The following is a 26,129-nucleotide window of genomic DNA, read 5'->3' as shown; positions in this document are numbered from 1 at the left end:
TAGATTTTGTGTTTATGGCATCTAAATGATTCCTGTATTTCATGGTGCAGAAATAAAAATGTGATATCAGGCCATGTTCACACGTAGCAAAAAAAAAAAATCAGCTTTGGATTTCATCCAAATTCTGCCAAAAAAAACCTGGTCTGCACGTGTCACTGACAGATTTCGCTACAGACTTGTCTGCGGCTTTCGCACTATTCAATCACAGAACATCGATTGGGACGAGATCCGCACTAAAGATCTGCAGGACAAGGAGCAGATCTGAAATCAGAAACGCGCTTTCATTTCTCAGCAGATTTTTTTCCAGCAACCAGTGAATCAGATTTTGAAAACCCCATTCACTTATGCTGATTTGCAGTACCTGATCCTCACCGCAAATCCTTCAAAAGCATCCATTGCAATTTGTGTGCACTTGTCTATTGGTTTCTGGAGCGACGTCTCCGTGCTTCCTATGTCCTATGCTACGCAGCTGGTACTGCCCTGCCAGTCCTCCCAATGAATGCAATTTATTTTTAACTACCTCCTAAACATAGACTGGTCAAAGTTCACTCTTCACTGTCTGGGATAAAAAATAAACCACGAGGGGCCATGTTCCTTTAGAATAGATCCTTAAATTCACCTACAGAATGTCTTACATGGATAGGAGGTCACCGGAGCGAACATTTAGCACCAGAAATAAGGCAGAGCCTCAGACACTATTCAGACACCCAGCCAATAATGTGCCCTTGGTATTAGGCAACCTAACACCTACATTCCCAGACTTACGGCCATTGTTAGAGACACTCTTCATCTCCGTGACTAACCCCTTAACGACCGCCGATACGCCTTTTAATGGCGGCAGTTAAGGCTACTTAAACCACAGCGCCGTTAATTAATGGCGCTGTGGAAAAAGTGAATAGCGCCCCACAGAGTCAGATTTTCTCTGGGGTCTCGGTTGCCAAGGGTAGCCGAGACCCCAGAGAACATGATTCGGGGGTTTTTTACCGACCCCCGGGTTGCGACCGCCGGTAATTAACCGTTTACTGGTGGCCGCAAAAAAAACCAAAACACGATTTCCCATTCAATTTCTCTGTCCTCCGATGTGATCGCACATCGGAGGACAATGAAATGGGGTCCCCAATCGCCCCCCGATACACACCCGTCTCCCCCAATGCTCCTCGTGGCTCCCGATGGGCGCCACCATCTTTTTCTGCCGGCCGGCACCTGGCAGATCTTTGGGGTCTCGTCTGCCGGGGGTAGCCGAGACCCCAAAGAACATGATCGGGGACGGTTTTTACCAACCCCTATTTTGCGATCGCCGGTAATTAACCGTTTACCGGCGAATGCAAAAAGAAAAAAAAAGCGGCAAGTCATTCTCTGTCCTCTGATGTGATTGCACATCAGAGGACAGAGAAATAGGGGGATTCGGGGACCCTATCATACTTACCGGTGTCCTTGGGTCCTCCTGTGTCCCCTCCTGGCCGCCGGCTTCTTCTTCCAGGAAGAAAATGGCGGGCGCATGAGCAGTGCGCCCGCCGTGTTGTGCCGTCCGGCAGAGGAAGATTCTTCCTCTTGTTTTATTTTGGTCACTATGAGATCCTATCACAGTGATCAAAATTAAAAAAAGTAAATAACCCCCCCCTTTATCACCCCCTTAGTTAGGAAAAAATGATAAAATAAAAAAATGTATGTATTTCTATTTTCCAATTAGGGTTAGGGCTAGGGTAAGGGTTGGGCTAAAGTTAGGGTTGGGGCTAAAATTAGGGTTAGGGCTAGGGCTGGTGCTAAAGTTAGGGTTAGGGTTGAGGCTAAAGTTAGGGTTAGGGCTGGAGCTAAAGTTAGGGTTAGGGGTGTTTTGGGGTTAGGGTTTTGATTAGGGTTATGGATTGGGTTGGGATTAGCATTAGGGGTGTGTTGGGGTTATGGTTAGAGTTCGAATTGGGGGGTTTCCACTGTTTAGGTACATCAGGGGGTCTCCAAACGCGACAGACAATTTTGCGTTCAAAAAGTCAATTGGTGCTCCCTCCCTTTTGAGCTCTGCCGTGCGCCCAAACAGTGGTTTACCCCCACATATGGGGTATCAGCAGGGCCGGCGTAAGCACCCGGCACACCGGACAAATGCCAGGGCCCTGGGGAGAGAGGGGGGCCCACTCATGCTGTCATAGATACAGCTGGGAGAGCAGAGCAGGAGATAACATGCTCTCTCCACCCACAAAGTCACTGCTGGCTGCGTTCTCTTAACCCCTATGTGCCAGCTCTGACACAAGCATCTTCTCACTCAGTCAGTGCAGCCAGGCAGGCACACATAGGGGTTAACAGAAGGCAGCCAGTGTGACATTGTGGGCGGAGAGAGCACGTTCTCTGCTCTCCCCCCTGGGTGGCTGCAGACAGTGCTGAAGTTTTTCAGGCAGATTCCAAGGAGCTCCTAGTCCTACCAGTGCCTGAGTGAGTGCAAAGGTATCCAGCAGTGGTTGAAGTTGTGGCTCAGTCTGCTGCTGTCTGTCTCCGCTGCCTAAAAATGTGGGTGATGTCTGGAGGAGCAGCTGGTGGGGTGCAGCCTGTAGCCGACCAGCTCACCCAGAATACATGCATGCTGCACCAAACCTGCACCAGTGGGGTAGGAAGAAGCTTAACCCCTTCCCATCTGTATGAAGGTTATTGCTGAACCTTAAAGATAACAATCCGACCCGCATAAATGGGGTTAACCAGATGCCAGGAGGAAGGGGAGCTGCTGCCATGGATAAATCTGAGCTGTGGGCTGTACGTTGAGGCCCGTGGCCCCAGGCTGGTGACTGGAGGGACTCTGCCCAGTGCTGGCATGTGGGTGATTTCTGCTCCGGAGTCTCAGCTTCTCTCCTCCACATCACACTGTGCAGTCACAGCAACATTGGTTGTGTCTGTCCAGGTCCCAGCAGCTGCCACTGCTCCCACCAAGGACATGGCATCACTTAACCCTTCCCCTGCAGCCACCGGCAACAAATCCACATTATTCCTTGATTAAATCAGGTTCCAACCCAATAGAGGAGCAGACATTTCCTGCTGCCATTAGGGTCCGGGAGGGGGTGACATTGGCTGCCCTGCTACTCTGTAGTGGGGGGTGACAAGTGTAACGATGAAGGAGAAATGCACAGGATAATAGTGAGCGCGACAGAGGGCAGTGTATGGTATGGAACAGTCAGGGGTGGGCTGCAGGATCCCCCCATACTGTACATGACTGCTCGGGACAGGGAGGCGTTTAATGAGCTTCTAATGACGGGGCACTAATTGGGTCATTAGGGTTTGTGGAAAGGATTCAGCATCAGGTCCCTCATTAATGCCCGAGCCGCCTGTTACTTTGTAGCACAGATCTGTTGGGGCCGCAAAACCAAACAACGTTGTTTATGTAGAAAAGTCTTTGTTTCATAGAAAAACTCAAAACAGAAAAGCACCTCTCCTGTATATATACACTGCACAGCACCTTTCCTCCTGTATATATACACTGCACAGCACCTCTCCTGTATATATACACTGCACAGCACCTTTCCTCCTGTATATATACACTGCAGAATCTACAATAGCTGTCACTCATGTAAGAAGTGAAATCTGGCATTGTACTATACATTTCTCTGCCGTATCTGTGCATCATAAATCGGGGTATGTGTTAAAGGGGGGGGGCCACTGAGACTCTTTCGCCCGGGGCCCTCGAAAACCTGGAGCCGGCCCTGGGTATCAGCGTACTCAGGACTGATTGCACAACAACTTTTGGGGTCCAGTTTCTCCTTTTACCCTTGCAAAAATACAGAAAATTGGGGGCTAAAAAATCATTTTATATTTTCATGGCTCTGAGTCAAACTTCTGTGAAGTACTTGGGCAATCAAAGTGCTCACCACATATCTAGATAAGTTCATTGGGGGGTCTAGTTCCCAAAATAGGGTCACTTGTGGGGGGTTTCTACTGTTTAGGTACATCAGGGGCTCTGAAAATGCAACATGACACCCGCAGACCATTCCATCAAAGTCTGCATTTTAAAATGTCACTACTTCCCTTCCGGGCCCTGATGTGTGCCCAAACAGTGGTCTTACCCCACATATAGGGTATCAGCGTACTCAGAACAAACTGGACAACAAATTTTGGGGTCTAATTTCTCCTGTTACCCTTGAGAAAATAAAAAATTGCGAGCTAAAATATCATTTTTGAGGAAAAAAAAAAGAATTTTTTATTTTCACGGCTCTACGTTATAAATTTCTGTGAAGAAATTCAAAAGTGCTCCCCACACATCTAGATAAGTTCCTTAATGGGTTTAGTTTCCAAAATGGGGTCACTTGTGGGGGGTTTCTACTGTTTAGTCACATTTAGTCTCCAAATGCGACATGGCGTCTGATCTAAATTCCAGCCAATTCTGCATTGAAAAGTCAAACAGAACTCCTTCTCTTCCAAGCTCTGCCGTGCGCCCAAACTGTGGTTTACCCCCACATATGGAGTATTGGCGTACTCAGGACAAATTGCACAACAACTTTTGGAGTCTAATTTCTCCTTTCACCCTTATTAAAATAAGAATTTGTGGGCGAAAAGATCATTTTTGTAGAAAAATGCAATTTTTTATTTTCACGGCTCTATGTTATAAACTTATGTGAAGCACCTGGGGGTTCAAAGTGCTCGCCACACATCTAGATAAGTTTCTTAAGGGGTCTAGTTTTCAAAATGGTGTCACTTGTGGGGGGTTTCCACTGTTTAGGCACATCAGGGGCTTTCCAAACGCGACATGGTGTCCGATCTCAATTCCAGCCAATTCTGCACTGAAAAAGTCAAACGGCACTCCTTCTCTTCCAAACAGTGGTTTACCCCCACATATGGGGTATCGGCGTATTCAGGAGAAATTGCACAACAAGTTTTGTGGTTCATTTTCTCTTTTTACCCTTGTGAAAATAAAAAAAATTGGTTCTGAAGTAAAATGTTTGCAAAAAAAAGTTAAATGTACATTTTTTCCTTCCACATTGTTTCAGTTCCTGTGAAGCAAGTCAAGGGTTAATAAACTTTTTGAATGTGGTTTTAAGCACCTTGAGGGGTGTAGTTTTTAGAATGGTGTCAAGTTTGGGTATTTTCTGTCATGTAAACCACTCAAAGTGACTTTAAATGTGATGTGGTCCCTAAAAAAATGGTTATGTAAATTTTGTTGTAAAAATGAGAAATCGCTGGTCAACTTTTAACCCTTATAACGTCTTAACAAAAAAAAATTTTGTTTCCAAAATTGTGCTGATGGAAAGTAGATATGTGGGAAATGTTATTTACTAACTATTTTGTGTGACATATCTCTCTGATTTAAGGGCATGCAAATTCAAAGTTTGAAAATTGCAAAATGTTAAATTTTTTTTGCCATATTTCCGTTTTTTTCATAAATATTTGCAAGTAATATTGAATAAATGTTACCACTAACATGAAGTACAATATGTCACAAAAAAAGTCTCAGAATCAGCGGGATCCGTTAAAGCGTTCCAGAGTTATAACCTCATAAAGTGACAGTGGTCAGAATTGTAAAAATTGGCTCGGTCATTAAGTACCAAATTGGCTCTGTCACTAAGGGGTTAAAGGTCTCAAACCCCGAGATAGAAGAAAACGTCCTATTTTTAATCACGTGAATCCCTGTAGTGGCTTACATTTTTAGGCCGGGGTCACACTTGCGTGTGTAATGCGAGAAACTCGCACAAGTCTCTCGCATTAATACCTGGTGCTGCCGCCGGCTGTCGAGAACTAGGAATACATTGAGTCGCACACTCCGGTCCCCAGTGCTGGGTATTGATGCGAGTTTCTCGCATTACTCACGCAAGTATGACCCCGGCCGATAACAGTCATGAATATGCGGCTCCCCCTCCCATATGGGTGGAGCCGCATATTCATTACTGTAATAAGCGACACCACGTGACCACTCATACAGGAGAAGGTGCGGCGAGGACAGGACGCTGCGAGAGAGCCGGGTGAGCATTTTATTAACAGTGGGCGGGCACACAAGGGGTGGGAGGGGGGTGATCACAGGGATCTTTATTTTAAACACGAAAAAAAAAAAAAAGGATTTTTCATATCTTCTATCCAGCGAACGCTGCTGGAGAGAAGATATGAATGGCGGCTTCAGCACCAAATGCAGGGGACAGCGCTTATCTCTAGCGCTGTCTCCTGCACGCTCCGTGTGGTACCCAGTCGGCACACGGGCGGCACACGTGTGCCGCACGGATGGCCTACGTGAGCTCACAGACACACGGACATGGATAATTCCGGTACCGATTTTTCCGGTACCGGAATTATCTGGACGTGTGAGACTGGCCTAAGTGTGTCTGAGTATTGATTAACCAAATAGTCAGTTACCGTGTGCTATGGAGGATGCTTCAGCAATTTTCCCAGCTGAATATTATCTCTGGTTTGTACAACCTGCATCTACTTTCAGTGTTGATATTGGGCTGATACGCATGGTAGATTCATACCGTTGTATACGACAAGCTCTACTCACATGATGATGTTCATTGGTTGCACATTGTAGCTCTTCTCCTCGCTCTCCTGGAGCTGTAATGACAATAAGTGACGGGGATGAGGAGTCGTTAGCGTGATCTTGAAAGATCACGCTGAAAAAGACACTTCTGACCTTTTTTCTCCCCTCTATGATGATGCTTTCTTTTGATTGGGCCATGACATACAGGAGACAAAGTAAACACCCCCAGTAGGGACGCACATAAGAATGACAGAGCTCCATAGCAGAAGTCCTAAGCTGTGTGCCTCCCACTAAGAAAGGAAATATTAATATTTACAGCAATATCTGTGGGTGACATTCCAGTAGGACGGGAACATGGAGTCCAACAACACGTTGGCCTATTTTTTTTTAAAAGCTTTTGTAGTTAAATAGAATAAGGAGGAAATGGACACCTCACGATTCAGATCAGTTTGTACCCCATTTGATTTCTATATACAGATTTTAAGTCTGGAAGTGATTTGGTGCAGAGTTAGTTTCGGTACAGAAAGAGTTTACATGGCAAACAAGTGAGGTCTAATGATATTAGTCAGCGAGTGCATCTCATCGATGTGGTTATTGCCTGCGGTAACACACAATGGGACAGGAAGTGTAGCACAAAAGAAGCAAACAAAGAAAAAACAAGATACATCTCAACCTAGGCTGTCACCTTACCCAAAAGACTGGCCGGGGTAATGGTGTTGTGGAGGTTGTGGAAGTTTAGTAGATTCGCATTGGGATAACAACATCAAAAGTGTTTTTCATGAATGGGTGAGATTGAAAAGTTCTTGTAAAAACAAGCAACTGTGTAATTCACTTCTTATTAAAAAAAAATTATCCCTGTTTTCTAGAACAGAGGGATTTTTCATTTTATAGTTTACTGCTCGCTCTCGGCCTCCTCTGATAGACTGGTAGGTCTCCTAAGTAAGAAGCACAGCGCTTACAAGCTCTTTGATATAGAGCTTGCAAATGCTGCTTTAAAGCTGGCTGGTTTATTGGATCTATCCTTTTTGGTTTTAGTGCTCTCCTCGGTGCAGCATCAAAGAGTTTGGGCCATGCCCGCTGGTCTCAGCTGTTAAAGGGAATCTGTCACCAGGTTTGTGCTATGTAATCTGATAGCAGCATGATGTAGGAGCTGAGACACTGATTATATGAATAGTGTTTCAATACAATAAGTGTTTTATGAGCAGGAGATTATCACTAGAGGACTATAGATCATGTGCACACCGGTCAGGCTGTACGTAACCCCGCCCCCACCACTGATTGGCAGCTTGCTGACACTATACAGAGTGCACAGGAAGCTGTCAATGAGCGGCTTGGGCAGGGTTATACATGGCCAAAAAGTCTTAGCTCTGCCACATCTACAGCAGCCCAAACAGAAATTTTATCAAAACTGAGAGAGAGGAAGATATAGACTTTTTGATGTCGCGTTTAATATTTCTGTTCGACTTTCAGTATAAGGAGATAAAAAAGTATAGTGTAATGTAATAACTGGGCATACAAGCTTGGCGGCTCTACTCAGTACAAGGTACATGACTTGAAACGTCTCTTAAAGGGAATGTATCACCTATATTATTTTGGAAAATTAAAACCAGATAGTAAAACATAATTACGGTATGTTTCTAATCTTTTTTTTTATTTTATTTTTTTGTATTCTATTTTCTGTCCACAATTATGGGGACAGTTACAATGCCTAAGCTTCTGTTAGCAGCATGCAGAGTTATGTTTTACAGCAGACACATAGGTCATTGACAACAATAGTCTGGAGATTGTTCCTTGACTTCTGTGGAAGAGTTTTCTAGGCATGTCCTGATTCAGGCAAGGAAGGGGTTAAGGGGGAAGGGTGAGCTGTAACCTAACCAATCGTGACTGGTGGATCCTGTGTTATCTATTGTATATAGAGGTGTTATCTATCATTATAAACCTGCCTGTGATGATAATGAGACTGATGAAAAGTGGTCTCTACAGAACATAAAGCATCAGTCTAATGTTAACCTTAGATCATGATTTTTTTTTTAAATATAGAAAGTAGTTAATAGCAAGTTAAGAAAAAAAAATCAAACTTATACAATATACATTTAACATATAAATATGTAATTTTCTAATCTGCATTATGTGCATCAGATATATCAGATGCATACTCGCCCTCTGCCCCATACCTCCAGCTCTCTGGCGGGTTATCGCTAGGGTCAGATATACTATTGGTGCAACCTGTGTAACCCACAGGGGCCCAGAAACTAAGAGGGTCCACTACCACCTCCAAAGCAGGTAGAATTGTACAATGAGCACAGGCAGGGCCGGGACTAGGTATTTTGTGTCGTCTACATAAAGCCCCTCTTATGCCCCCCACAGCCAGCCTTTCATGCCCCCCACAGCCAGCCCCTCTTATGCCCCCCACAGCCAGCCTTTCTTATGCCCCCACAGCCAGCCCCTCTTATGCCCCCACAGCCAGCTCTTCTTATGCCCCCCAGCCAGCCCTTCTTATGCCCCCCCACAGCCAGCCCTTCTTATGCCCCCCACAGCCAGCCCTTCTTATGCCCCCACAGCCAGCCCCTCTCATGTCCCTCACAGCCAGCCCTTATGCCCCCACAGCCAGCACCTCTTATGTCCCCACATAAAGCCCCTCTTATGTCCCCCAGAGCCAGCCTCTCTTATGTCCCCCACAGCAAGTCCCTCTTATCCCCAAGAGCCAGCCCCTCATGTCCCCCATAGCCAGCCTCTCTTATGTCCACCATCCATAGCCAGCCCATCATATGTCCTCCATAGCCAGCCCCTTTTATGTCTCACATAGCCAGCCCCACATATGTCCCCCATATACAGCCTCGCTTATGTCCCCATTCATTGGCAAAATATAAAAAAAAGACTTATACTTACCTTATCCCGGCTCCCTGTACACCGTGGCCGCTGTCTCCTCTTGCTTCCTATACAACAGTGGGCGCTGGATGGCGCAATGATGTCACCGTATCACACCACCCGACATCCCCTGCGTGTGCCTTCTCATACAGGGCATTGGCCAGTGCGCCACCTCGGGGAGGAAGTACCCTAGGCGTATGCCTACCCTGCCTACCACTCGTCCTGGCCCTGAGCACAGGGGCGCTTCTCTATATACAGCTCCGGCAAAAATTTAGAGACCACTGCATAATGTTCAGTTTCTCTGATTTTTCTCTTTATAGGTATATTTTTGAGTAAAATGTAAATTGTTCTTTTATTCTATAAACTACTGACAACATGTCTCCAAATATCCAAGCAATAAATTTTGTATTTATTTTCTGAAAATGAGAAATGGTTAAAATAACAAAAAAATGCATTGCTTGCAGACTTCAAATAATGCAAAAAAAAAAAAAAAACAAGTTCATAATCATTTAGAAACAACAATACTTATGTTTTAACCCAGGAAGAGTTCAGAAATCAATATTTTGTGGAATAACCATGATTTTTAACCACAGCTTTCATGCGTCTTGGCATGCTTTCCACCAGTCTTTCACACTGCTTTTGGGTGACCTTATGCCAGTCCTGGTACAAAAATGTAAGCAGCTCTTCTTTGTTTGATGGCTTGTGACTATCCATCTTCCTCTTGATTACAGTCCAGAGGTTTTCAATGGGGTTCAGATCTGGAGTTTGGGCTGCCCATGACAGGGATTTTATGTGGTGGTCCTTCATCCACACCTTGATTGACCTAGCTGTGTGGCATGGCGCATTGTCCTGCTGGAAAAACCAATCCTCAGAGTTGGGGAACATTGTCTGAGCAGAAGGAATCAACTGTTTTTCCAGGAGAACCTTGTATGCGGCTTGATTCATACGTCCTTCACAAAGAACAACCTGCCCAAATCCAGCCTTGCTGAAGCGTCCCCAGATCAACACCTGGTAGTCTAATGGTTAGACGGAGACCCTGACTTTTGGATATGGGATGGACCCCACTCCTTCTTAAAACCACCATAACTACTGTAAACCTAGGTACTAAAATAAATACACAAAACACATTATTTTGGTTGTCAAAATGGTCACAGCTTTTATTCAAATCACAGGATTAAAAAATCACAGTAGGAGTCAGGTGGAGTGCTAGTACATTGGGATTCTCAAGTACTGCGATATCCCCAGCTGTCTGACATACAGCACCAGGACAGACAGCCATAAAGGGGCGGCACGCACTGGCTTGCCATTCAAGCAGAGCCAGTAAACTTTCAGGGCACCAATGACCCTATTATCCTCACCCTGTGCTTAACCACTGTGCCCGCCCCTGATTGATGTTACCATTACAACGTCCTTGAGGCTGGCCACCAAAGCCGAGCCTGCTCACCACCATGAGGTTTTACATCCTCTATTAGTTAAAATGAGTCCACCTTAACTTGTCTGCAACTTCCACCTGACTCCTAAACCGCAAAGCCGTGACGGGTTATAAATTCCAAGTCTCATTTGACACTTTTTTTTTTTTTTATAATTAAATCATTTTTGCAAACTTAAAAATTAGGAGTCCCTGCAAAAGCATTAATGGGACTAAACTTGGCAAACCCCCGACTCACAAAGAGTCATCCTACAGCGCTCAGGAGAGGAAAAACCCCCTGTGGAGGAAACCTCCAGGGAACCATGGCTGAAGGATTGCCCTTCCCTTGGGCTTAGAAGGTTGCCACAAATAATAACTCTTTATAGCCAATATACAATTGAACCTGGTACAAGATATACAATGACAAATTCAAAAATACAATAAAGCATTTATCATTATACAAGCAATAATTAAAAAGTGTAAGGACAGAGATTATAAACAGGGCGGGAGGGCGGGTAATGTTTCCTCCTGTCCATCGTGTGAGAGAAAGAGGGAGAGCCAGAGTTGCCTCCCCTATATAAGCCCCACCCTCCTCACAGTAATACACCAGGCACAAACATCTAAACTCCTTCCTCTTAAAGCAACATCACTCTTGTTTAAAATCTACACTGCAATACAAACAAAGGCTGCAGGAGTTCTCAGTCCACCCATCCCCAAGTCATGTCTACCTCCGTCTAGTCTCCGGTGGTTTCTGGAGAGGCGTACAAGCCACAGTGTCTTGCACCCACTGTGAAATTTGGTGGAGGATCGGTGATGATCTGGGGATGAACTGCTTACATTTTTGTACCAGGACTGGCATAAAGTCACCCAAAAGCAGTGTGAAAGACTGGTGGAAAGCATGCCAAGACGCATGGAAGCTGTGATTAAAAATCATGGTTATTCCACAAAATATTGATTTCTGATCTCTTCCTGAGTTAAAACATTAGTATTGTTGTTTCTAAATGATTATGAACTTGTTTTTTTTTTTTGCATTATTTGAGGTCTGCAAGCAATGCATTTTTTTTTTATTTTGACCATTTCTCAATTTCAGAAAATAAATACAAAACTTATTGCTTGGAACTTCGGAGACATGTTGTTATAAGTTTATAGAATAAAAGAAACAATTTACATTTTACTCAAAAATATACCTATAAAGAGAAAAATCAGAGAAACTGAACATTCTGCAGTGATCTCTTAATTTTTGCCAGAGCTGTATGTCCGCCCCTGGCCGTGGCAGTGGCTCTGTGACACAATTGTTTCCTTCTGCTGCCTCTCAGTTTCTCAGGCCCAGAGGCCTATACAGTATAAGTCAAGTGTAAAAAAACAATTTAGACAATATTTGACTTTCTGACTTTTCCGAACTACTTTCTAAAAAGATTTGTTTCTAACACCAGAAGGGAATAGTAAATAGTGCCACCTAGTGGTCATATGACGGAAGCAAAGAATACTCGTCGTTGCTAAAACACAGTTTCCCAAGGCCCCATTCAGACATTTGTGATTGTTCACATACGCAAAAAAAAGGTACGAGAGTCATCAGAATTTTGGTCCCTAGTTTAATCAGTGTTTCTTCATCGTGTCTTCAGAGTTTGGCTATTATCAGTGTTTGGTCAGTGTCATTTTTTACCATCAGTGTATCATCAGTGATTTTCCCTTATGAATAAATAAATGATAAAGCTTCTCCTATACATTCACAATGTGCTCTCTGTGGTTTTCACGGACCCATAGACTTGATACTCTTTATCCGTGATGTCAGTATAACCGACATGTTGTTGTGATTTTTGCACAGACACACGGTCTGCAAAAGATCACAGACATGTGACTATCTCCCTGCTTCCAGTACATGTGGTATCCATTTTTTTTCACGGTTACCGCACGCACCCATTATAACCTATAGGGCTGCTGACATGTCCATGTTTCTACAAGGTCAGCAGTCCATGGCCTCAAGAAGATGAGGAATAACCAAGTCATAGTCCGGGGCTTGGGCTGCTTTCATAGTGTTTTTCTCCCTTGTTCGTTGGGCCCATTTGGGCTTATGTCCGGACCCTCCCCTGCTCAAAGGGGGCCATAGACTATGATGGTGCTGACAGAATGAGCATGTGCTCTGCCGTGCATTATTTTCGGGCATATATGCCTACTGGAGGTGGACACTCGCCCTTAAAGAGAACCTGTCAGCAGATGTTGTAATGTACAGTAAGACATAGCTGTGATGGTGGTGTAATACTGATTACATTGATACCTTTGGTGGAAGTTAATCAGATTTCGGTGCACAGGGGCCGGACTGTACCCGGGGTCTTCTCCGCCCAGCCCTCCACCTGTCTCCAGTCTGTCAATGGCAGTCACATGCTTCTTCTGTTTGAAATCTTGCACTGGCGTTGTCATTACTGTGGGTGACGCATGCGCAGAATTACAACTTGGCTCCTCGGTGTCTTTTAGCGACGACTGCGCATGCGCCACCAATAACATTGACATTACAAGATTTCATAGAGAGGAGGCAGGTCAATGAGAAAACAGTGACTGTGTAGGGGTTCTTTCGCTATAAGATAGCCGGACAGCACTCACACAGGCACGAAACCTCTCGGTGCCAAGGAAGTTTTATTTGACTTCATAAAACTCTTCTGGTAACAGAGAAAAAAAGAAATAGAAATGTCCTTACACTTGACATCCAGGCTTCGAAGGCCGACCAGTTTCCAGGGGTCCTTCACCCAGACCTGAGGTTCAGTGCTGCTCACACCCCCACAGCTTTCGAGTTATGAGCACCTCTGCTGCCCTTTTAGCTCCCGCTGAACCTCCTGTATTGGCGGATGGGAATGAGTGGCCCTGCCCATCACTTACCAATCATTACTGACACCTGAACCAGTACTGCTCCACTAAATCAAAACTTCTCGGCCATCTATCAGAGCTGAAGGCTTTTTCAGGTATCACGTCACTGAGGCCAAGTACCTCAGTGACACATCCACATTCAGGACTTGGCACATTCCGGACTTGTCAGCAGCAGACGCCTTCTTGCTGCCTGTCTACATCTGACATTTTCAAGACCGGAGGCAGCAGGGGGGCTGGGTAATTGCAGACTGGGTGGAGAAGACACAGTGTACATCCCATCCCGTGAACCGAAATCTAATTTGCAGAAAACTTCAAATTCTGATAATGAACATCAACAAAGCGGATTTCTTCAGGGGTCATTACGCTATATCTTTAAATTACAAAAAACGTCTGCCAGGTTCTCTTTAACCCCATTGAAATGGCTGTGGTGAGACCTGTTATCATTATTTTTCATTTTTTATATTTTATTTTTTATTCATTTTTCATGTTTTGTTTTCTTTAATCATATTTTCCCTTTACAGGTCTCTATATTTTATGCTTCCATCTCAGTAATCACCTGGTTTAAGACGACTGATACTATATATCTTTGCTTATTTTCTTTATTTATATTCATTTTTATTTTTATTCATATTTCAGTCACTTGTGGCCCCTCTATCTGCGTCTATTGAACAGCGCTGTTCTTTCCAATATGCGCCGCGCTGAATACTTTTCGGCGCGTGCGCATCATGCACCGTTGGCAGGGACGCCTGCTTGTTCTCCGGCTCCTCCCCCCTACATCATTTCCAGTTCCGGCCTCCGGATCTGATTACACGCTCACCCACGCTCATTTTAAGGTATTTAAACTTGGATTGTTTGCTGTCGTTTTACCCTCCCCTGATGAAGCCGTCACGCGTAGGGTTTTCCCCACGCTGATCCTTGCCGCCTTCATTCTCCCTGGTGACCTCCTAAGATGCCTTTTGGGTCCCACGTTCGGCCCTGAAGATCGGTACCAGTGGCTATCCATCTCCTCATTGGGACCTCTGTGGTTACCGCCACTTTTAGGAGATTTAACCCCTTTTTTTGCCATCTTGATTCTTTACGAGCCTATACCTAGTTTTATTCGTCTCCTGCTCCGCTCATCTTCAGCTGGCATACAGGTGTAACTCTCTCTTAGACATAGGGTTTGTTATTAGGCTCTGATATATGGGCTTATGTCCATCCTTGTTTATATCTTACCTTTGGGGTATGTTGTATGATTTAGGTCACCAAATCAGACTATGGTATATATGTTATTTTTGGTTGGGAGTTACGCTATGTTTACTGTTATCACACAGTCCTTGGCTTAATATATGTCTGGCAGGATCTTTGGGTTTTGTGGGGATGTTTTTAACATTATGCATCAATAAAGTTTACCCTTTATATATTATTACTTATTGTGGTGTGCGGCTTTTTGTAGAGTGGCTCTTTTTCTTCTCTCCGGTTCATGTTGTTTGCCACTTCTCCGCACCCCTCGTATATATTGAATGATTATATTGTAGTGCGCTGACATCTGCTTTTTGCATACTGAAGAAGGCGGTGTGCACAGGGCAGAAGAAATAATGATGCACTGAAATACATTTACAGAAGGAATGATCAATTCCTCCTCAACATTGCGCACATTTTATTTGCATTTCACTGGAACTTTTGATGAGTCTACAGATGATTAAATTCAATGGGTCACTTACTTTTTCTCTCTAGCATTTGTTTTACAACAATAAGGTTGCGAAGGTCTTTGTAATGAGACATCAGCTTATAGGCCATCAGTTGAACAAGGTGATATTATTTTTCACAAAGTGGCAGGATTACTTTCTAAGTACTGATAGATTTCAGATGGTGTCCTTACTTTCCATGGCTTTTCGCACATCTCTTTCTTCATGTGTTCAATACTTTTTCCATGTGTCCTTTCTCATTATTACACATAATTAATTCCCTAGATGTCTATACATTTAGTTATTTGCCTGTGTGGATCGGATAGCTTATTACCGACAGCTGGTGAGAATGTCATGTTAGAAATATATTTAGAAAATTGGTGACGTGTTCAATACTTATTTCACCCACTGTATATATAGTGAAGAGAAACCCTGTATTTAAAGAAGCCCTCCCATTAACTTTTTTTCTCTAAATCTGTGTGTATGTAGTGTAGTATGTATGTATTATTACACTCACCTACCACTGTCTTCTCTAGTATATAACGCTGCTCGTCAGGTCCCTCTGTGTATGAGCTGGAAGTCTCTTTTACAATGTAAGCCTATGGAGCCTCATCCTGACACTACATAGGCTTACATTGTAAATGCCACTTCTGGGTCACGCAGAGGCCAGTGTGACATCACTGAGAAGAGGAGCAGAGAGGTACTGGATAATAGAGAGAGCAACAGGAGGCGAGTACATGTACACTGACGAGCAAAAGAGTAACAATGTTTTGAACTTCTGACTTTCAGGCTCCATATCTCACCATCCACTACTGCTTCTAACATGAGACCACCATTACTATATGGACAATCATCTTGGCTATCTCATACATAAATTTGACTTGCAACTATTTTGCATATGATTAGTTATTCAGATTCTTGTCATGTCACTGCAATGTTACCGATTTGCTCCAAAGGACTCATACTCACCTGCGAGAAACTGGGATGAGTCTTGCATGTTAATACCCTGCACTGCACCCGGCGCTCAGATCGGAGCGTGCGGCCGCATAGGAATACATGCAGCCGCACGCTCCACTCCTGAGTGCCGGACTCATCCCAGTTTCTCGCAGGTGAGTATGAGCCCTAAAGATCTAAATTTTGATACTATTTTGCAAATTCAACACTGCATGAATCCTTCTGGGCATACTCTTAATCAGATTCAAACATGTCTCGACCCAAATCTGATCTCAGGATATCTTCTACACATTCCCAAACTTGGCGCATACTGGTCGACTCATTTGGGTATGTATACAGTTTTCACTCAACTCTACCCACCTGTTCAATTCAGTTGAGGTCTGGGGACTATGGGAGCCAATCCAGCACTTCTACTTCATTGTCATTGAACCATTTCTTTGCCAATCTCGATGTATGCTTTGGGTTGTTGCCCCCCTGGAACATTATGTTGTCCCTTTCATACCCATAGTACTCGAGTGTACAAAATAACTCGTCTTGTAGGGTACTTACATATAACTCAGCATTGACACCATCATCGATCATGATCAAGTAACCAACGCCTTTGGCTGTGAAAAAAACCCATATCATCAGGCTTCCTCCACCGAACTTGACAGTTCGTTCAGTTTGTTTTCAATTCATTAGTCCCTTTTTCCCTTGTTTCTTCCAGACCCATTTGCATCCATCAGATACTAGTTTATTGACTTTCGTCTCATCATTCCAAATCACCTGTTTCCAATCTTCTACAGTCCACTTTTTGCACTTTTTTGCAAACTTGAGCTGACGATATTAAAGTCAAGGTTTCTTCACCTTTTTTTTAGGCCACCGTTTTGTGACTTATGTAATGTACATCGCACAGTGCTTGCATGTACGTCTGTGATCTCACTATTATGAAGCTTACGAGCCATCTCCACTACCGTGTTTGTCACGCCAGAGCTGATAGGCCTTGTGATGAGCCGACTTGTTGACTCCAATATTTTGCCTGGACGTCCACCGTTTGGCTGCTGAATGGATGACTTCATTTCATATTCTTCCAAACATCATGGCACTCACATAATGTGATTTGGCAGTTTTCTTGGCCAAGAGACCACTATTGATGACCTGGATGATGCGGTTTCTTTTTTTCTTGGGAAATCTCTATGGCAGCTCCTTGATTCGAACCAATGACCTTTCGCTTGGGAAATAATCTAATAACTCACTGAGCTATTAGGGAATGTGAGAACAGGTTGTACTTTGTAGTATACAGGAAGAAAAAGATTTTTCCACCCCCAGGAGCAAAACAGTATCAATGCAGTGAGCGGACAAGAATCTGCATAACTAATCATATGCTTAATAGTTGCAAGTCAAATTTATGTATGAGATAGCCAAGATGATTGTCTATAAAATGATGGTAGTCTCATGTTAGGGCACGTGCTCACGATTAGGATTTGGTGCGGTTTTGACGCTGTGAATGTATGCAGTGTCAAAACCGCAGCGGCTAGATGTTACAGAAATCCTATGTCCACTATGTGTGTATGTGGCCCTGCGGATCATTCGCGGACACTGACATGTGCCTCTTTCAGGACCGCAGCATATCAATTACTGCGTCTCCGCAAGACATTTCATCAATAGAAGTGTATTGAACGTGGTAAATCCGCATGGTTCAGTGAAAATATGCGGAATTACCTGCGATTAATAGAACGCAGTGAAAATACGCTGCGTCCAAAGCACTGTTACTTCCGGATTGTGGGCACAGAGCCCTAGAAGCAGTCTTTTGCTGGTCACTGTATACACTGGCAGGACACAGCAGGAACACAGGACTGGCAGGACACGGCTTATGGGGAAAAAAAGGTCATGGAGGTCCACGTTCATATTGACTATATTATTTATTATCGCTCTGTCCTTCTCTGAAATGATTAACAGAAGACGGCACAACACAGCCAATGTTCAGTAAAGAGTTTACATCTTCCAGTAGTTAATATTGAACCAGGGCCAAGTCTACGTGAGGAGACCACGATGAAACCATTGAACATGACAATTTATGATTGTGGTCCGTGTTATTGTCATGATCAGGAATCCCCCGCTGTTTATCTATTGTGATGACCCTTGTTACCGAACAGTCTGAATGCACATGTAAATGGGGGTCCTTTTTACTGGTTTTGGTATTGGATATGATATGGTGAATGGTTGCCTGCAGGACTATTCAGTAATAGTCTTGAAAGAATCATCTGACTAGTGATTGATTGGTATGGTCATTAAATTCTAACAAAAGTGTCAGGGCACCGTGATGGGCCCCCAAAGCCCTACATATATCTTATCCCCCAGGACGCTGGTAGTGTTAATAGCTGTGACAGAGCATATAGCCATTGGTTCCATGCTCCACGCTTACTCCGGCAGACTGTGGGCTTCTTTTCGGCCAGTGCCAAGCGGGGCATATCAGGTGGTGCAATGATGTCACTGCATTGCGCTGCCCACGTCCACTACATGTCAGGATAGAAGACAAAATTAAGGCTACAGAGGACAGGGAGCCTATCTTAGGTGAGTATAAGGCTTCTTGTTTTGATTTTTTTTGTTTGTCTGTGGTGGGGGGGCATCATGTTGTGGGTTGGCTGTAAAGGACCATCAAACTGTATTGGGGCTATTAGGGGACCAACATACTATATGGAGGGCTGTGGGCGACTATCATAATGTAATACGGCTGTGGGTGAGGCCATCATGCGTTTCTGGGAGGTTGCAAGGGTATCATATTGTATTCAAGCTGTGGAGAGATGATCATACTGTATAGGGGGCTATGAGGAGACCATCATATTGCATAGGGGTCTGTGGGGAGATCATCGTACTGTGTGTGGTGGCTGTGAAGGGACCATCATACTGTGTGGAGTGACTGTGGGGAGAACATCATACTGTATGGTGGACTGTAGGAGGACCATCATATTGTGTGGGGTGGCTGTGGGGGGAACCATGATTATAGTATGTGGAGTGGCTGTGGTGGACCATCATACTGTATGTGGGGCTGTGGTGGACCATCATACTTTGTATACTGGAACTGTGAGCCCAGTACTCGGTGAACTCCTCTCATTTATATTAAGAATCGGCCAAAGCAGAGGACCCCTTTAGAGGTGCTCTTCAAACACTGATGACACAATCACTGAAAGAACACTAAACTTATCTCTATTGCCTGTGCTGCTGAGCAGCCATTCTGATTGGTCAGAGGCTGACTAATGACTACCGGATTACTCACAGGAAATTAGGATGTCCCAAATCATAGCTGTCCTATGATGACTGCTTTATCTTGCACATCTCCAGCTCAGAGAACCTCCAGAGTCCTTTACATTCATTTATGTGATGGATATTAAGCTTCTTTTACACATACCGTTTTTTTAGCGGCCCGTTATTGCGGGCCTTTTTTGTGGGCCGTATTGCTGCAATTTTCATGGTCTGCCGCAATAACGGACTGCAAAAAACTTGCGGATCGACGATTTTCGGGTTTCCAATACTATGGAAATAGTATTGGAAAAAAAAAACAGCGTTCAGCAAAACTGGAAGTCACAGTGCACCGCAAAAACAAACTTCTGTTGTTTTTGCGGCCCCATTGATTTTCAATGTGGGTCGTGTCCGTAAGCCGTGAACAAGATCGAGCAGGCTCAATATTTTTTTTCCGCCGTAAATACGTCCCTCAAGGCCATACGGCGCACCGTGAAATTATTGCGGGCCGCAAAACAACGGTATGTGTAAAAGAAGCGTAACTCTATCAATGTAGAGTAGATACTTTTCCTCACATTCAGAATTTCTTCTTTAGGGGTAAAAACATCTTTTTTTTCCTAATGTTTCTGTGAAGTCTATGAGAAGAATCTGCTTTATCTTGCAGCCACGTTGAGCACAGGAGGAATGTCCGGCCTTCTATGGTAAGAATGTTCCCAGATCTCCGTGCTGTTATAAAGCAGAGGTGCTCCGAGCTCACACGAGACTGGGCACTGCACCAATATACCACAAGTTACCGGGCACAGGAAAATATTTTGTATATGATTAAATCTGCATTTGTAACTCACAGCAGACATAACATAACGGCAAAAATCTAAATTAATCTATCCTAGACCGTAAAAATAGAAATGTAGCACTTGTATTGTGTACACTGTACAGAGAAGTATAGATTATGTGTTATGCTATGTAACTGAAACCATAAGAGGCCCATATACTGTATGTGTCCATGTGAGAAAAGGATGCACAACCCCAATTCCAATCCAAAAAAGTTGAGAGGCTTTGTAAAATGTAAAGAAAACAAGAATGCAATGATCCGGAACACAGATCAGAGGGTGAACATTAGACATTTTCCATTTCACTTTAAAAATTGAACTAATTAAAAAATTGATGGCAGCAACACATCTCAATCCCCTGTAGTGCAGCGGAGTTGGTGCAATGCAGCAGATAGACAGGGCCACAGAAAGTTCAACATAAATGGAGTCTTTATTTTCAGAACTCACACACAGGGCTGCCACTAGGAATTTCGGGGCCCCATACTGGCAAAATTTTGAGGGCCCCTTGAGACTCTGCCCAGGCTCCACCCCAGCCGCGCCTCCACCCCTCGAACTGTCAACAGTCAAAAGATTTTTAAAGCCGCCACAATGACAAAGTTGGGCCCTACCCTACTCTAACCTATTAAACATTTGGTAAAATGTCCAATACAATTTAGGTATTCCCCACACTGTATGATGGTCCCCTCACTGTTATCCCCCCACTGTACGATGGCCTCCATATAGTATGCACCAGATAGCCCTCAATATAGTAGAATGCACTCCCCATAGGCAGACACTGTAGTATAAGGCAGCTCCCATAGGCAGACCCTGTATTATAAGGCAGCACCCCATAGGCAGACCCTGTAGTATAAAGCAGCACCCCATAGGCAGACCCTGTAGTATAAGGCAGCACCCCATAGGCAGACCCTGTAGTAAAAGGCAGCACCTCATAGGCAGACCCTGTAGTATAAAGCAGCACCCCATAGGCAGACCCTGTAGTATAAGGCAGCACCCCCATAGGCAGATCCTGTAGTATAAGGCAGCACCCCCATAGGCAGATCCTGTAGTATAAGGCAGCACTCCCATAGGCAGATCCTTAAGTATAAGGCAGCACCCCATAGGCATACCCTGTAGTATAAGACAGAACCCCTATAGGCAGACCCTGTAAGTATAAGACAGTACCCCAATAGGCAGATCCTGTAGTATAAGACAGTACCCCTATAGGCAGACCCTATAGTATAAGGCAGCACCCCATAGACAGACCCTGTAGTAAAATGCAGCACCTCATAGGCAGACCCTGTAGTATAAGGCAGCACCCCATAGGCAGACCCTATAATGTAAGGCAGCACCCCATAGGCAGACCCTGTAGTTTAATGCTGCACCCCATAGGCAGAACCTGTAGTATAAGGCAGCACCCCCATAGGCAGATCCTGTAGTATAAGGCAGCACCCCCATAGGCAGATCCTGTAGTATAAGGCAGCACTACCATAGGCAGATCCTTAAGTATAAGGCAGCACCCCATAGGCAGACCCTGTAGTATAAGACAGTACCCCCATAGGCAGACCATGTAGTGTCACGCTCACGCCCTGACTGGTGGGCGTGAGCTCGGGGGGTTTGTGGCCCCACTGTGCCACAAACCAGACTACCCTGGAAGGGGCGTGACTATGAAAGCTGCCTAGGTTTTCACTCGAGCCTCTGATGGTGAGGACAGGCTTGTGCAGCAGGCAACTGCCAGGTGCTACTCCAGGGTGGTGTCTGGCTGTGGCTGCTGATCCCACTTGGGAGACAGGAACACCTGGATTGGTGCGGGCATTAGGCAGGACTAGCAGAAGAGCACGGCTGGAACACAGACGAGTAGGCTGGCACGGCTGAGACAGGGCTGGCAGAGACACGGCAGAGAACTCAGGGCTGGCAGAGACACGGCAGGAAACAGGACTGGCTAGGACAGCAGGAACACAGGACTGGAAGGCAGGGCAGGAACGGCAGGACTGGCATGGTAACACAAAACCCATTCTTAATTAAAATAAAGACACAAAACCTCAAGTTGGAAATCAATGGCCGTGGTGTTTATTTAGGTTGACATGAAATAAATTAATTGAATATTACCAATAAATATCTTAATAAATAAATACCAAGAATTTCATAAATTAATTAAATAACACCAATAAATAACTGAAACAATCCACCCAATAGTTGGGCGATTTTACCCTCAAATAAACAACCACGACAAGGAAAGGAACACAACAAAATAGGGAGGGCGGGCGGGATCTTCTCTCTTCATAAATGATATGAGGAAAACTGAGGTAAACCTGCCTATTTATAGACAAGATTTTTCCCGGTCTTTTACAGCTGACCAATGAGAAGGCATAAAAAGAGCGCCAACAAAAAACCAGAAATAACCAGCTCGTGTTACCACAGCTTTACTCATTACTCATTTAACCCTAAAAATTCATAACAGAAACCAACCAATATAACAGCAAAGTGATAATTAAACTAATAAATGAAAAATAAACTGTAGGGTCTGTGTTCCCATGAGACCTCCCCGCATACTTGGCTTCAGGGGAGGGCTTCCAGGAACACAGGACTGGGAGGCACTGCAGAGAACACAGGACTGGAAGGCAGGGCAGGAACGGCAGGAACACAGGATACACAGGACTGGTTGATGTGGTGTATGAATCAGGCTGCACTCTGATGACACCCGAGTGCAGTCCTATAGTGAGTGTGATGAAGGAACAGGTAGGGACCTGTACACACAGAAGATGCAGGTACGGAAACAAGCCAGAAGGAAAAGAGAATGAAGGAACAGGACCTGTTCACACAGGAGGACCAAGTAACAAGTAGAAGGTGGAACTAAGAGAAGAGAAGGAGAAGGCAGAGCCAAGGACAGAGCCGCAAGAGGCGGAGCCAAGGGTGGAGACGCTGGAGGCGGAGCCAAGAGCAGAGACGCTGGAGGCAGAGCCAAGAGCGGAGACGCTGGAGGCGGAGCCAAGAGCGGAGATGCTGGAGGCGGAGCCAAGAGCGGAGACGCTGGAGCCAAGAGCAGAGACGCTGGAGGCGGAGCCAAGAGTGGAGACGCTGGAGGCGGAGCCAAGAGTGGAGACGCTGGAGGTGGAGCCAAGAGCGGAGACGCTGGAGGCGGAGCCAAGAGCGGAGATGCTGGAGGCGGAACCAAGAGCAGAGACGGAGCCAAGTGCAGAAACACAGGAGGCGGAGCCAGATAGTACCGCAAAGAGCGGGGCCAGATAGAACCGCAAAGAGCGGAGCCAGATAGAACCGCAAAGAGCGGAGCCACAGAGCAAAGCCAGAGTGTGCGAAGCAAGGTCTGAGTGCAGAGCCGCAAGAGTGCGGAGTGAAAGCAGACAGAAAACACAAGGAAAGAAAGCAGGGAAGAAAGCCACAGACAAGGAGACTGAGAAAAGACAAAGTACAGACAAGGCAATGGAACAAGACACAGGGACAAAGACACAGGGACCAGAATATTCTGCCTCCTGGAGGGCGGACTACAAGAACAAGGCAAAAGCACAGAGAAAAGCTCAGAGGGAGTAACTCAGAGCAAGGCCAGGCAAACTCAGCAGCTAAACACTAACTGAGCTAACACATTGCACAGGCCCAGACCACAGGGTGGAGCTGCACTATATACAGGAGGCCTCTTGGTAATTGGTCAGGAACTGATTGGACAGGTGCACCTGATTCCTATAAGAACCAGAGAGTTCAGGCGCCGGCCCCCTATACACATAGCCATGAGGCATGCAGAGAGCAGAGACACAGAACATGGAGCTGGCATTAAAGAGAAAGCACATCATGGCCTGGAGCAGTGGGTAAGATTGTGTGAGAGATGTGAGGCCATGCTGTGATGCCAGCAGAGTTGTTACATGTAGTATAAGACAGTACCCCTATAGGCAGATCCTGTAAGTAAAAGACAGTACTCCAATAGACAGATCTGTAGTATAAGACAGTACCCCTATAAGCAGACCCTATAGTATTAGGCAGCACCCCATAGGCAGACCCTGTAGTATAAGACAGTACCCCTATAGGCAGACCCTGTAAGTATAAGACAGTACCCCCATAGGCAGACCATGTAGTATAAGACAGTATCCCTATAGGCAGATCCTGTAAGTAAAAGACAGTACTCCAATAGACAGATCTGTAGTATAAGACAGTACCCCTATAGGCAGACCCTATAGTATTAGGCAGCACCCCATAGGCAGACCCTGTAGTATAAGACAGTACCCTCATAGGAAGACCCTGTAAGTATTAGACAGTACCCCCATAGGCAGATCCTGTAATATAAGACAGTACCCCCATAGGCAGACCCTGTAGTATAAGACAGTACCCCTATAGGCAGACCCTGTAAGTATAAGACAGTACACCCAGAGGCAGATCCTGTAGTATAAGACAGTACCCCAGAGGCAGACAGACCCTGTAAGTATAAGAAAGTACACCCAGAGGCAGACCCTGTAGTATAAGACAGTATCCCAATAGGCAGACTCTATAGTATTAGGCAGCATCTCATAGGCAGACCCTGTAAGTATAAGACAGTACCCCCATAGGCAGACTCTGTAGTATAAGGAAGCCCCCATAAAAAAAACAATAAAAAATACTCACTTCTCTTCCTCCTTGTTCCAGTGGTGCTCCGAGCTCCCGCTCATCTAATGACAGCGGGCGCCGGGTGGTCACGTCACCGCGCGCCCACTGTCAGTGTCGGTGACGTCAGACGCTAACAGGGGGGTGATGGGAGAAGGAACGCTGTGCGCTCCTTCCCTCATCAAGGCGGTCAGCTGTATCGGCTAAATGCTGAAACAGCTGACCTTGCAGTGACGGGCGGGGGGCCCACTGCTGGCACCGGGGCCCACCCCACCTGCTCAGGGGCCCCATAGCGGCCAGGCGGCAGAGCTGCGTGCGCCAATACAGTTACAGTAGCATAGCTCCAGGTGGGCCCCCTCTGAGCTTCGGGCCCGGGGTGCTCGCACCCTCTGACACCCCGCTAGCTACGCTACTGCCCCAATGCAAACCTGACAGATTTAAATGGAATCGTGGCCATGGAGCTACTTCCAAAACCCGGAGTAGAGAGAGGGATTCGCCCCACTACCAAACCTGCAAATCCCTCTAAAAATAAAAGCCTTTAAAGGAAATCTGTCACCTAATTTTGGCCCTATAAGCTGCGGCCACCGCCATTAGGGGCTTATCTACAGCATTCTGTAGTGCTGTAAATAAGCCCGCGATGTAACCTGAAAGTGAAGAAAAAAAAGATAGATTATACTCACCCAGGGGCGGTCCTGGTGAGGTCCGAACCGATGGATGTTGTTGTCTGGCGCCTCCCATCTTCATACGATGACGTCCTCTTCTTTGCTTCCTGTCGCGGCTCTTGCACAGGCATACTATGTCTGCCCTGTTGAGGACAGAGCAAAGTACTGCAGTGCGCAGGCGCCGGGAAAGGTCAAAGAGGCAGATAAAGTACGCCTGCGCAGGAGCCGCGACAGGAAGCAAAGAAGAAGATGTCATCGTATGAAGATAGGAGGCGCCGGACCCGGACCGTGACGCCCCTGGGTGAGTATAATATAACTGGTTTTTCTCATCTTTCAGGTAACATCGGGGGCTTATCTACAGCATTACAGAATGCTGTAGATAAGCCCCTGATGGTGGTGGCCGCAGCTTATATGCGAAAAATGGGGTGACAGATTCCCATTAAATGTAATTTCCTGCTCAAGGGAGGGAGGCCACACCCCGACTTGCACAGAATGCAAAAATACAAAGAAGAAACTCAAAAATTGGGCCTGGTTTAACCCCTTAACCCCCGGAGCTTTTTTCAGTTTTGCATATTCCTTTTTTGCTCCTTGTTCCCACAGCTATAACTTTTTTATTTTCCGTCAATATAGCCATGTGAGGGCTTATTTTTTGCAAGATGAGTT

Source organism: Ranitomeya imitator, chromosome 1 (assembly GCF_032444005.1).
Source record: "Ranitomeya imitator isolate aRanImi1 chromosome 1, aRanImi1.pri, whole genome shotgun sequence".
NCBI lineage: Eukaryota > Metazoa > Chordata > Amphibia > Anura > Dendrobatidae > Ranitomeya > Ranitomeya imitator.
The sequence above is the reverse complement of the archived record's forward strand: the minus strand, read 5'-3'. Positions refer to the sequence as shown.